This window comes from Phyllobates terribilis, unplaced genomic scaffold (assembly GCF_046119375.1).
Source record: "Phyllobates terribilis strain yellow unplaced genomic scaffold, ASM4611937v1 Scaffold_4__5_contigs__length_816908805, whole genome shotgun sequence".
Lineage (NCBI taxonomy): Eukaryota > Metazoa > Chordata > Amphibia > Anura > Dendrobatidae > Phyllobates > Phyllobates terribilis.
Genome location: NW_027362764.1, coordinates 760,709,325 through 760,721,570, shown reverse-complemented (window position 1 = coordinate 760,721,570; position 12,246 = coordinate 760,709,325). Strand labels below are relative to the sequence as shown.

General features: G+C 48.2%; 1 protein-coding gene across 1 annotated transcript in view; it reads left to right on the top strand.

The window, feature by feature from the left end:
• The first annotated feature begins 202 nt into the window (after positions 1-202).
• Positions 203-12,246, top strand: part of TMEM71 (transmembrane protein 71) — an 85,154-nt gene continuing 73,110 nt past the window's right edge. Inside the window, exon 1 of the mRNA XM_073676801.1 lies at positions 203-619. The gene's annotated coding sequence lies outside the window, so the exon portion shown is untranslated. The remainder of the gene's footprint in view (positions 620-12,246) is intronic.

The following is a 12,246-nucleotide window of genomic DNA, read 5'->3' as shown; positions in this document are numbered from 1 at the left end:
TTTATCACCAGGACTAGTTACGGTATGCTGCCTAACAGGGGAGGGCATATCATTGGTGCAGCCACACAGGGGCCCAAGAGATAAGGGGGCCCAATTCTACTTCTAAAGCAGGTGGAATTGTGCATTATGAGGAGCTATTGAACTGCAAAGGGCCCATCTATTGTGGCCTTCTTCTGTCTGCGTCCGCCCCTGCCGCCTAACCCACTCAGCTCTGCTGCATCTGCATCCCTCCCTGTGAAAGCCTCTTAGCTGCAGCCTGACAGGAAACGTGACCTCACTGACAGCCGCTGACGACTGCACAGACTGGATTCGAAAAGAAACAAGACAGTTGAGAAGTGATCTGGATGCCGGAGACTGCGCAGCCCCCAGATATCCCAGAGAAGGAGGTCCGGATTGTGGGGGGCTTCTGCAGAGCTGAGGGTCCGATTCTATGGAATAGACTGAATGAGGCTGCAGATTCACTGGATGAATGTACAAGTCACTGACAGGTGACACTGGGAGATTCCTGGATTTTGGATGCTGCAGAAATCCCCAAAACTATCAGGATCCATGAGCCGGATCTACTAGATCATTTCCGATCCCTCCAAGCATTGATATAACACAGGAGCAGATCAGATTGGTAAGTAATGCCCCGTACTTCACATCAGTCCAGTCTGGTGCAACTTTTGCAAAATATTAGACAATTGCTTAAACTACAATCCCTCCAGGGGCGGAAATATCATTAGTGCAACCTGGGCTGCTGCATAGGGGCTCTAGAGGTGAGGGGGCCACATCCAGCTCCAAAGCAGGTGGAATTGTGCATTATGAGGAGTTATTGGACAGCAAAGGGCCCATATACTGTTTTTGTACAGGGGTCCCCTCCTGTCTGTGCCCCCCCTTCAGTGGATCCCTCATTACACAACTCACTGGTTCATCTTGTGATAAGAGATAGACAAGGCTGCTGCAGAACTTCCCATGGATTTATCCGATACCTCCCACAGCTAAAGGGAGTGATCCCAGTAATACCCGAATGTTAGGTGATTGCTACTCCAGCGATTCCCCAATATCACAAAGGATCAACAGTGTCCCCTTGGAGGTCGCTGCCGTGTTGCGCAGAAGGATGTACAGTATATGCCGTATAGTCTGATGTTTTTACTTGTCGGGAAGTAGAATCATGGATCCTGGAAATGCTCATGTAGCAGAGAAGAGTTTGTTATTTGCTGCCATGTGTTGTGCTATTATGATATGGGGAAACAAATCTAAGATTACAGCACAGCAACTAGCAGAACAATGACAAACTCAGCTCGGCTGTATCTAAATGTATGTAAATCCAAAAACAGACTCAGCTCTGCTGTATCTAAATGTATGTAAATCCAAAAACAGACTCAGCTCTGCTGTATCTAAATGTATGTAAATCCAAAAACAGACTCAGCTCTGCTGTATCTAAATGTATGTAAATCCAAAAACAAACTCAGCTCTGCTGTATCTAAATTTATGTAAATCCAAAAACAGACTCAGCCCTGCTGTATCTAAATGTATCTAAATTAAAAAGCAAACTGCAGAACAGCTGAACACATGGAAATTCCTGGGCAATCAGTAAAAATAGGCCACATTATTCCAAGCTGTAAAAAGAGTCAGATGGGCAACACTGGCAGGGAGGGGGAAGCATGGACTGTAAAAAGGGGCCGCAGGCAGAGTATGAGGGGGCAGCAAACACCATAAAAGGGGGGCAGCATGTATTATAAAAGGGGGGCAGCAGTCAGAGTACAAGCGGACAGCATATATTAGAAAAGGGGGGCAACAGACACAGTAAAAGGGGGCAGCATATATTATAAAAGGGGAGCAGCAGGCACAGTACAAGGGGGCAGCATATATTATAAAAGGGGGGCAGCAGGCACAGTACAAGGGGCACCCGACACAGTACAAGGGGACTGTATATATTATTAAAGGGGAGCAGCAGGCAGAGTACAAGGGGGCAGCAGGCACAGTACAAGGGGGGCAGCATATATTATAAAAGGGGGCAGCATGCACAGTACAAGGGGGGAGCATATATTATAAAAGGGGGGCAGCAGGCAGAGTAACAGGGGGCAACATATATTATAAAAGGAGGCAGCATGCACAGTACAAGGGGGCAGCATATATTATAAAAGGGGGGCAGCAGGCAGAGTAAAAGGGGGCAGCATATATTATAAAAGGGTAGCAGCAGGCACAGTACAAGGGGGCAGCATATATTATAAAAGGGGGGCAGCAGGCACAGTACAAGGGGGCAGCATATATTATAAAAGTGGGGCAGCAGGCAGAGTACAAGAGGGCAGCAGGCATAGTACAAGGGGACAGCATATATTATAAAAGGGGAGTAGCAGGCAGAGTACAAGAGGGCAGCAGGCATAGTACAAGGGGACAGCATATATTATAAAAGGGGGGCAGCAGGCAGAGTACAATGGGACAGCATATATTATAAAATGGAGTAGCAGGCAGAGTACAAGAGGGCAGCAGGCATAGTACAAGGCGGCAGCATATATTATAAAAGGGGAGTAGCAGGCAGAGTACAAGAGGGCAGCAGGCATAGTACAAGGGGACAGCATATATTATAAAAGGGGGCAGCAGGCAGAGTACAATGGGGCAGCATATATTATAAAAGTGGGGCAGCAGGCATAGTTCAAGGGGCAGCAGGCACAGTACAAGGGGGCAGCATATATTATAAAAGGGGAGCAGCAGACAGAGTACAAGAGGGCAGCAGGCACAGTACAAGGGGGCAGCATATATTATAAAAGGGGAGTAGCAGGCAGAGTACAAGAGGGCAGCAGGCATAGTACAAGGGGACAGCATATATTATAAAAGGGGGGCAGGAGGCAGAGTACAATGGGGCAGCATATATTATAAAAGTGGGGCAGCAGGCAGAGTACAAGGGGGCAGCAGGCACAGTACAATGGGGCAGCATATGTTATAAAAGGGGGCAGCATCCACAGTACAAGGGGGGACCATATATTATACAAGGGGGTCAGCAAGCAGAGTAACAGGGGGCAGCATATATTATAAAAGGGGCAGCATGCACAGTACAAGGGGGCAGCATATATTATAAAGGGGGGCAACATGCACAGTACAAGGGGGCAGCATATATTATTAAAGGGGGGCAGCAGGCAGAGTAAAAGGGGGCAGCATATATTATAAAAGGGAAGCAGCAGGCACAGTACAAGGGGGCAGCATATATTATAAAAGGGAGGCAGCAGGCACAGTACAAGGGGCAGCATATATTATAAAAGGAGGACAGCAGGCAGAGTACAATGGGGCAGCATATATTATAAAAGGGGGGCAGCAGGCACAGTACAAGGGGGCAGCATATATTATAAAAGGGTGGCAGCAGGCACAGTACAAGGGGCAGCATATATTATAAAAGGGGGGAGCAGGCGGAGTACAAGGGGGCAGCATATATTATAAAGGGGGGCAGCAAGCAGAGTACAAGGGGTAGAATATATTATAAAAGGGCGCAGCAGGCAGAGTACAAGGGGGCAGCATATACTATAAAAGGGTGGCAGCAGGCACAGTACAAGGGGGCAGCATATATTATAAAAGTGGGGCAGCAGGCATAGTACAAGGGGGCAGCAGGCTCAGTACAAGGGGGCAGCATATATTATAAAAGGGGGCAGCATCCACAGTACAAGGGGGGGAGCATATATTATAAAAGGAGGGCAGCAAGCAGAGTAACAGGGGGCAGCATATATTATAAAAGGGGGCAGCATGCACAGTACAAGGGGGCAGCATATATTATAAAAGGGGGGCAGCAAGCAGAGTACAAGGGGGCAGCAGGCACAGTACAAGGGGGCAGCAAATATTAAAAAAGGGGGCAGCATCCACAGTACAAGGGGGGAGCATATATTATAAAAGGGGAGCAGCAGGCAGAGTACAAGAGGGCAGCAGGCACAGTACAAGGGGGCAGTATATATTATAAAAGGGGGCAGCATCCACAGTACAAGGGGGGAAGCATATGTTATAAAAGGGGGGCAGCAAGCAGAGTAACAGGGGGCAGCATATATTATAAAAGGGGGCAGCATGCACAGTACAAGGGGGCAGCATATATTATAAAAGGGGGGCAGCAAGTAGAGTACAAGGGGGCAGCAGGCACAGTACAAGGGGGCAGCAAATATTAAAAAAGGGGGCAGCATCCACAGTACAAGGGGGGAGCATATATTATAAAAGGGGGGCAGCAAGCAGAGTAACAGGGGGCAGCATATATTATAAAAGGGGCAGCATGCACAGTACAAGGGGGCAGCATATATTATAAAAGGGGGGCAGCAAGCAGAGTAACAGGGGGCAGAATATATTATAAAAGGGGTCAGCATGCACTGTACAAGGGGGCAGCATATATTAAAAAAGGGGGGCAGCAGACAGAGTAAAAGGGGGCAGCATATATTATAAAAGGGAGGCAGCAGGCAGAGTACAATGGGGCAGCATATATTGTAAAAGGAGGACAGCAGGCAGAGTACAATGGGGCAGCATATATTATAAAAGGAGGACAGTAGGCAGAGTACAATGGGGCAGCATATATTATAAAAGGGAGGCAGCAGGCAGAGTATAAGGGGGCAGCATATATTATAAAAGGGTGGCAGCAGGCACAGTACAAGGGGCAACATATATTATAAAAGGGGGGCAGCAGGCAGAGTACAATGGGGCAGCATATATTATAAAAGGGGGACAGCAGGCAGAGTACAAGGGGGCAGCAGGCACAGTACAAGGGGGGCAGCATATATTATAAAAGGGGGCAGCATGCACAGTACAAGGGGGGAGCATATATTATAAAAGGGGGACAGCTGGCAGAGTAAAAGGGGCAGCATATATTTTAAAAGGGGGCAGCATGCACAGTACAAGTGGGCAGCATATATTATAAAAGGGGGGCAGCAGGCACAGAAAAAGGGAGCAGCATATATTATAAAAGGGAGGCAGCAGGCACAGTACAAGGGGGCATCATATATTATAAAAGGGAGGCAGCAAGCACAGTACAAGGGGGCAGCATATATTATAAAAGGGGGGCAGCAGGCAGAGTACAAGGTGGCAGCATATATTATAAAAGGGGGGCTGCAGGCAGAGTACAAGGGGCTGCATATATTATAAAAGGGGGCAGCAGGCAGAGTACAAGGGGGCAGCATATATTATAAAAGGGTGGCAGCAGGCACAGTACAAGGGGCAGCATATATTATAAAAGGGGGGCAGCAGGCAGAGTACAAGGGGGCAGCATATATTATAGGGTGGCAGCAGGCACAGTACAAGGGGCAGCATATATTATAAAAGGGAGGCAGCAGGCACAGTACAAGGGGCAGCATATATTATAAAAGGGAGGCAGCAGGCAGAGTATAAGGGGGCAGCATATATTATAAAAGGGTGGCAGCAGGCACAGTACAAGGGGCAACATATATTATAAAAGGGGGGCAGCAGGCAGAGTACAATGGGGCAGCATATATTATAAAAGGGGGACAGCAGGCAGAGTACAATGGGGCAGCATATATTATAAAAGGGGGACAGCAGGCAGAGTACAAGGGGTCAGCATATATTTTAAAAGGGGGGCAGCAGGCAGAGTACAAGGGGGCAGCATATATTATAAAGGGTGGCAGCAGGCACAGTACAAGGAGCAGCATATATTATAAAAGGCGGGCAGCAGGCAGAGTACCATGGGGCAGCATATATTATAAAGGGGGGCAGCAAGCAGAGTACAAGGGGGTAGCATATATTATAAAAGGGGGCAGCAGGCAGAGTACAAGGGGGCAGCATATATTATAAAAGGGTGGCAGCAGGCACAGTACAATGGGGCAGCATATATTATAAAAGGGGGGCAGCAGGCAGAGTTCAAGGGGGCAGCATATATTATAATAGGGTGGCAGCAGGCACAGTACAAGGGGCAGCATATATTATAAAAGGGAGGCAGCAGGCACAGTACAATGGAGAGCATATATTATAAAAGGGGGGCAGCAGGCACAGTACAAGGGGGCAGCATATGTTATCAAAGGGGGGCAGCAGGCAGAGTACAAGGGGGCAGCATATATTATAAAGGGGGGCAGCAAGCAGAGTACAAGGAGGTAGCATATCTTATAAAGGGGGGCAGCATTTATTATAAAAGGGGGGCAGCAGGCAGAGTACAAGAGGGCAGCATATATTATAAAAGGGAGCAACATGCACAGTACAAGGGGGCAGCACATATTATAAAAGGGGGGCAGCAGGCAGAGTAAAAGTGGGCAGCATATATTATAAAAGGGGCAGCAGGCACAGTACTAGGGGGCAGCATATATTAGAAAAGGGGGGCAGCAGGCAGAGTACAAGTGGGCAGCATATATGATAAAAGGGGGCAGCAGGCAGAGTATATGGGGCAGCATATATTATAAAAGGGAGGCAGCAGGCAGAGTACAATGGGGCAGCATATATTATAAAAGGAGGACAGCAGGCAGAGTACAATGGGGCAGCATATATTATAAAAGGAGGACAGCAGGCAGAGTACAATGGGGCAGCATATATTATAAAAGGGAGGCAGCAGGCAGAGTATAAGGGGGCAGCATATATTATAAAAGGGTGGCAGCAGGCACAGTACAAGGGGCAACATATATTATAAAAGGGGGGCAGCAGGCAGAGTACAATGGGGCAGCATATATTATAAAAGGGGGACAGCAGGCAGAGTACAATGGGGCAGCATATATTATAAAAGGGGGACAGCAGGCAGAGTACAAGGGGGCAGCATATATTTTAAAAGGGGGGCAGCAGGCAGAGTACAAGGGGGCAGCATATATTATAAAAGGGTGGCAGCAGGCACAGTACAAGGAGCAGCATATATTATAAAAGGCGGGCAGCAGGCAGAGTACCATGGGGCAGCATATATTATAAAGGGGGGCAGCAAGCAGAGTACAAGGGGGTAGCATATATTATAAAAGGTGGCAGCAGGCAGAGTACAAGGGGGCAGCATATATTATAAAAGGGTGGCAGCAGGCACAGTACAATGGGGCAGCATATATTATAAAAGGGGGGCAGCAGGCAGAGTTCAAGGGGGCAGCATATATTATAAAAGGGTGGCAGCAGGCACAGTACAAGGGGCAGCATATATTATAAAAGGGAGGCAGCAGGCACAGTACAAGGGACAGCATATATTATAAAAGGGGGGCAGCAGGCACAGTACAAGGGGGCAGCATATGTTATAAAAGGGGGGCAGCAGGCAGAGTACAAGGGGGCAGCATATATTATAAAGGGGGGCAGCAAGCAGAGTACAAGGAGGTAGCATATCTTATAAAGGGGGGCAGCAGGCAGAGTACAAGGGGGCAGCATATATTATAAAAGGGGGGCAGCAGGCAGAGTACAAGAGGGCAGCATATATTATAAAAGGGAGCAACATGCACAGTACAAGGGGGCAGCACATATTATAAAAGGGGGGCAGCAGGCAGAGTAAAAGGGGGCAGCATATATTATAAAAGTGGGGCAGCAGGCACAGTACAAGGGGGCAGCATATATTATAAAAGTGGGGCAGCAGGCAGAGTACAAGAGGGCAGCAGGCATAGTAGAAGGGGACAGCATATATTATAAAAGGGGAGTAGCAGGCAGAGTACAAGAGGGCAGCAGGCATAGTACAAGGGGACAGCATATATTATAAAAGGGGGGCAGCAGGCAGAGTACAATGGGACAGCATATATTATAAAATGGAGTAGCAGGCAGAGTACAAGAGGGCAGCAGGCATAGTACAAGGGGGCAGCATATATTATAAAAGGGGAGTAGCAGGCAGAGTACAAGAGGGCATAGTACAAGGGGACAGCATATATTATAAAAGGGGGCAGCAGGCAGAGTACAATGGGGCAGCATATATTATAAAAGTGGGGCAGCAGGCATAGTTCAAGGGGCAGCAGGCACAGTACAAGGGGGCAGCATATATTATAAAAGGGGAGCAGCAGGCAGAGTACAAGAGGGCAGCAGGCACAGTACAAAGGGACAGCATATATTATAAAAGGGGGGCAGGAGGCAGAGTACAATGGGGCAGCATATATTATAAAAGTGGGGCAGCAGGCAGAGTACAAGGGGGCAGCAGGCACAGTACAAGGGGGCAGCATATGTTATAAAAGGGGGCAGCATCCACAGTGCAAGGGGGGACCATATATTATACAAGGGGGTCAGCAAGCAGAGTAACAGGGGGCAGCATATATTATAAAAGGGGCAGCATGCACAGTACAAGGGGGCAGCATATATTATAAAGGGGGGCAACATGCACAGTACAAGGGGGCAGCATATATTATTAAAGGGGGGCAGCAGGCAGAGTAAAAGGGGGCAGCATATATTATAAAAGGGAAGCAGCAGGCACAGTACAAGGGGGCAGCATATATTATAAAAGGGAGGCAGCAGGCACAGTACAAGGGGCAGCATATATTATAAAAGGAGGACAGCAGGCAGAGTACAATGGGGCAGCATATATTATAAAAGGGGGGCAGCAGGCACAGTACAAGGGGGCAGCATATATTATAAAAGGGTGGCAGCAGGCACAGTACAAGGGGCAGCATATATTATAAAAGGGGGGCAGCAGGCGGAGTACAAGGGGGCAGCATATATTATAAAGGGGGGCAGCAAGCAGAGTACAAGGGGTAGAATATATTATAAAAGGGCGCAGCAGGCAGAGTACAAGGGGGCAGCATATACTATAAAAGGGTGGCAGCAGGCACAGTACAAGGGGGCAGCATATATTATAAAAGTGGGGCAGCAGGCATAGTACAAGGGGGCAGCAGGCTCAGTACAAGGGGGCAGCATATATTATAAAAGGGGGCAGCATCCACAGTACAAGGGGGGGAGCATATATTATAAAAGGAGGGCAGCAAGCAGAGTAACAGGGGGCAGCATATATTATAAAAGGGGGCAGCATGCACAGTACAAGGGGGCAGCATATATTATAAAAGGGGGGCAGCAAGCAGAGTACAAGGGGGCAGCAGGCACAGTACAAGGGGGCAGCAAATATTAAAAAAGGGGGCAGCATCCACAGTACAAGGGGGGAGAATATATTATAAAAGGGGAGCAGCAGGCAGAGTACAAGAGGGCAGCAGGCACAGTACAAGGGGGCAGTATATATTATAAAAGGGGGCAGCATCCACAGTACAAGGGGGGAAGCATATGTTATAAAAGGGGGGCAGCAAGCAGAGTAACAGGGGGCAGCATATATTATAAAAGGGGGCAGCATGCACAGTACAAGGGGGCAGCATATATTATAAAAGGGGGGCAGCAAGTAGAGTACAAGGGGGCAGCAGGCACAGTACAAGGGGGCAGCAAATATTAAAAAAGGGGGCAGCATCCACAGTACAAGGGGGGAGCATATATTATAAAAGGGGGGCAGCAAGCAGAGTAACAGGGGGCAGCATATATTATAAAAGGGGCAGCATGCACAGTACAAGGGGGCAGCATATATTATAAAAGGGGGGCAGCAAGCAGAGTAACAGGGGGCAGAATATATTATAAAAGGGGTCAGCATGCACTGTACAAGGGGGCAGCATATATTAAAAAAGGGGGGCAGCAGACAGAGTAAAAGGGGGCAGCATATATTATAAAAGGGAGGCAGCAGGCAGAGTACAATGGGGCAGCATATGTTGTAAAAGGAGGACAGCAGGCAGAGTACAATGGGGCAGCATATATTATAAAAGGAGGACAGCAGGCAGAGTACAATGGGGCAGCATATATTATAAAAGGGAGGCAGCAGGCAGAGTATAAGGGGGCAGCATATATTATAAAAGGGTGGCAGCAGGCACAGTACAAGGGGCAACATATATTATAAAAGGGGGGCAGCAGGCAGAGTACAATGGGGCAGCATATATTATAAAAGGGGGACAGCAGGCAGAGTACAAGGGGGCAGCAGGCACAGTACAAGGGGGGCAGCATATGTTATAAAAGGGGGCAGCATGCACAGTACAAGGGGGGAGCATATATTATAAAAGGGGGACAGCAGGCAGAGTAAAAGGGGCAGCATATATTTTAAAAGGGGGCAGCATGCACAGTACAAGTGGGAAGCATATATTATAAAAGGGGGGCAGCAGGCACAGAAAAAGGGAGCAGCATATATTATAAAAGGGAGGCAGCAGGCACAGTACAAGGGGGCATCATATATTATAAAAGGGAGGCAGCAAGCACAGTACAAGGGGGCAGCATATATTATAAAAGGGGGGCAGCAGGCAGAGTACAAGGTGGCAGCATATATTATAAAAGGGGGGCTGCAGGCAGAGTACAAGGGGCTGCATATATTATAAAAGGGGGCAGCAGGCAGAGTACAAGGGGGCAGCATATATTATAAAAGGGTGGCAGCAGGCACAGTACAAGGGGCAGCATATATTATAAAAGGGGGGCAGCAGGCAGAGTACAAGGGGGCAGCATATATTATTATAGGGTGGCAGCAGGCACAGTACAAGGGGCAGCATATATTATAAAAGGGAGGCAGCAGGCACAGTACAAGGGGCAGCATATATTATAAAAGGGAGGCAGCAGGCAGAGTATAAGGGGGCAGCATATATTATAAAAGGGTGGCAGCAGGCACAGTACAAGGGGCAACATATATTATAAAAGGGGGGCAGCAGGCAGAGTACAATGGGGCAGCATATATTATAAAAGGGGGACAGCAGGCAGAGTACAATGGGGCAGCATATATTATAAAAGGGGGACAGCAGGCAGAGTACAAGGGGGCAGCATATATTTTAAAAGGGGGGCAGCAGGCAGAGTACAAGGGGGCAGCATATATTATAAAAGGGTGGCAGCAGGCACAGTACAAGGAGCAGCATATATTATAAAAGGCGGGCAGCAGGCAGAGTACCATGGGGCAGCATATATTATAAAGGGGGGCAGCAAGCAGAGTACAAGGGGGTAGCATATATTATAAAAGGGGGCAGCAGGCAGAGTACAAGGGGGCAGCATATATTATAAAAGGGTGGCAGCAGGCACAGTACAATGGGGCAGCATATATTATAAAAGGGGGGCAGCAGGCAGAGTTCAAGGGGGCAGCATATATTATAATAGGGTGGCAGCAGGCACAGTACAAGGGACAGCATATATTATAAAAGGGAGGCAGCAGGCACAGTACAATGGAGAGCATATATTATAAAAGGGGGGCAGCAGGCACAGTACAAGGGGGCAGCATATGTTATAAAAGGGGGGCAGCAGGCAGAGTACAAGGGGGCAGCATATATTATAAAGGGGGGCAGCAAGCAGAGTACAAGGAGGTAGCATATCTTATAAAGGGGGGCAGCAGGCAAAGTACAAGGGGGCAGCATTTATTATAAAAGGGGGGCAGCAGGCAGAGTACAAGAGGGCAGCATATATTATAAAAGGGAGCAACATGCACAGTACAAGGGGGAGCACATATTATAAAAGGGGGGCAGCAGGCAGAGTAAAAGTGGGCAGCATATATTATAAAAGGGGCAGCAGGCACAGTACTAGGGGGCAGCATATATTAGAAAAGGGGGGCAGCAGGCAGAGTACAAGTGGGCAGCATATATGATAAAAGGGGGCAGCAGGCAGAGTATAAGGGGCAGCATATATTATAAAAGGGAGGCAGCAGGCAGAGTACAATGGGGCAGCATATATTATAAAAGGAGGACAGCAGGCAGAGTACAATGGGGCAGCATATATTATAAAAGGAGGACAGCAGGCAGAGTACAATGGGGCAGCATATATTATAAAAGGGAGGCAGCAGGCAGAGTATAAGGGGGCAGCATATATTATAAAAGGGTGGCAGCAGGCACAGTACAAGGGGCAACATATATTATAAAAGGGGGGCAGCAGGCAGAGTACAATGGGGCAGCATATATTATAAAAGGGGGACAGCAGGCAGAGTACAATGGGGCAGCATATATTATAAAAGGGGGACAGCAGGCAGAGTACAAGGGGGCAGCATATATTTTAAAAGGGGGGCAGCAGGCAGAGTACAAGGGGGCAGCATATATTATAAAAGGGTGGCAGCAGGCACAGTACAAGGAGCAGCATATATTATAAAAGGCGGGCAGCAGGCAGAGTACCATGGGGCAGCATATATTATAAAGGGGGGCAGCAAGCAGAGTACAAGGGGGTAGCATATATTATAAAAGGTGGCAGCAGGCAGAGTACAAGGGGGCAGCATATATTATAAAAGGGTGGCAGCAGGCACAGTACAATGGGGCAACATATATTATAAAAGGGGGGCAGCAGGCAGAGTTCAAGGGGGCAGCATATATTATAAAAGGGTGGCAGCAGGCACAGTACAAGGGGCAGCATATATTCTAAAAGGTAGGCAGCAGGCACAGTACA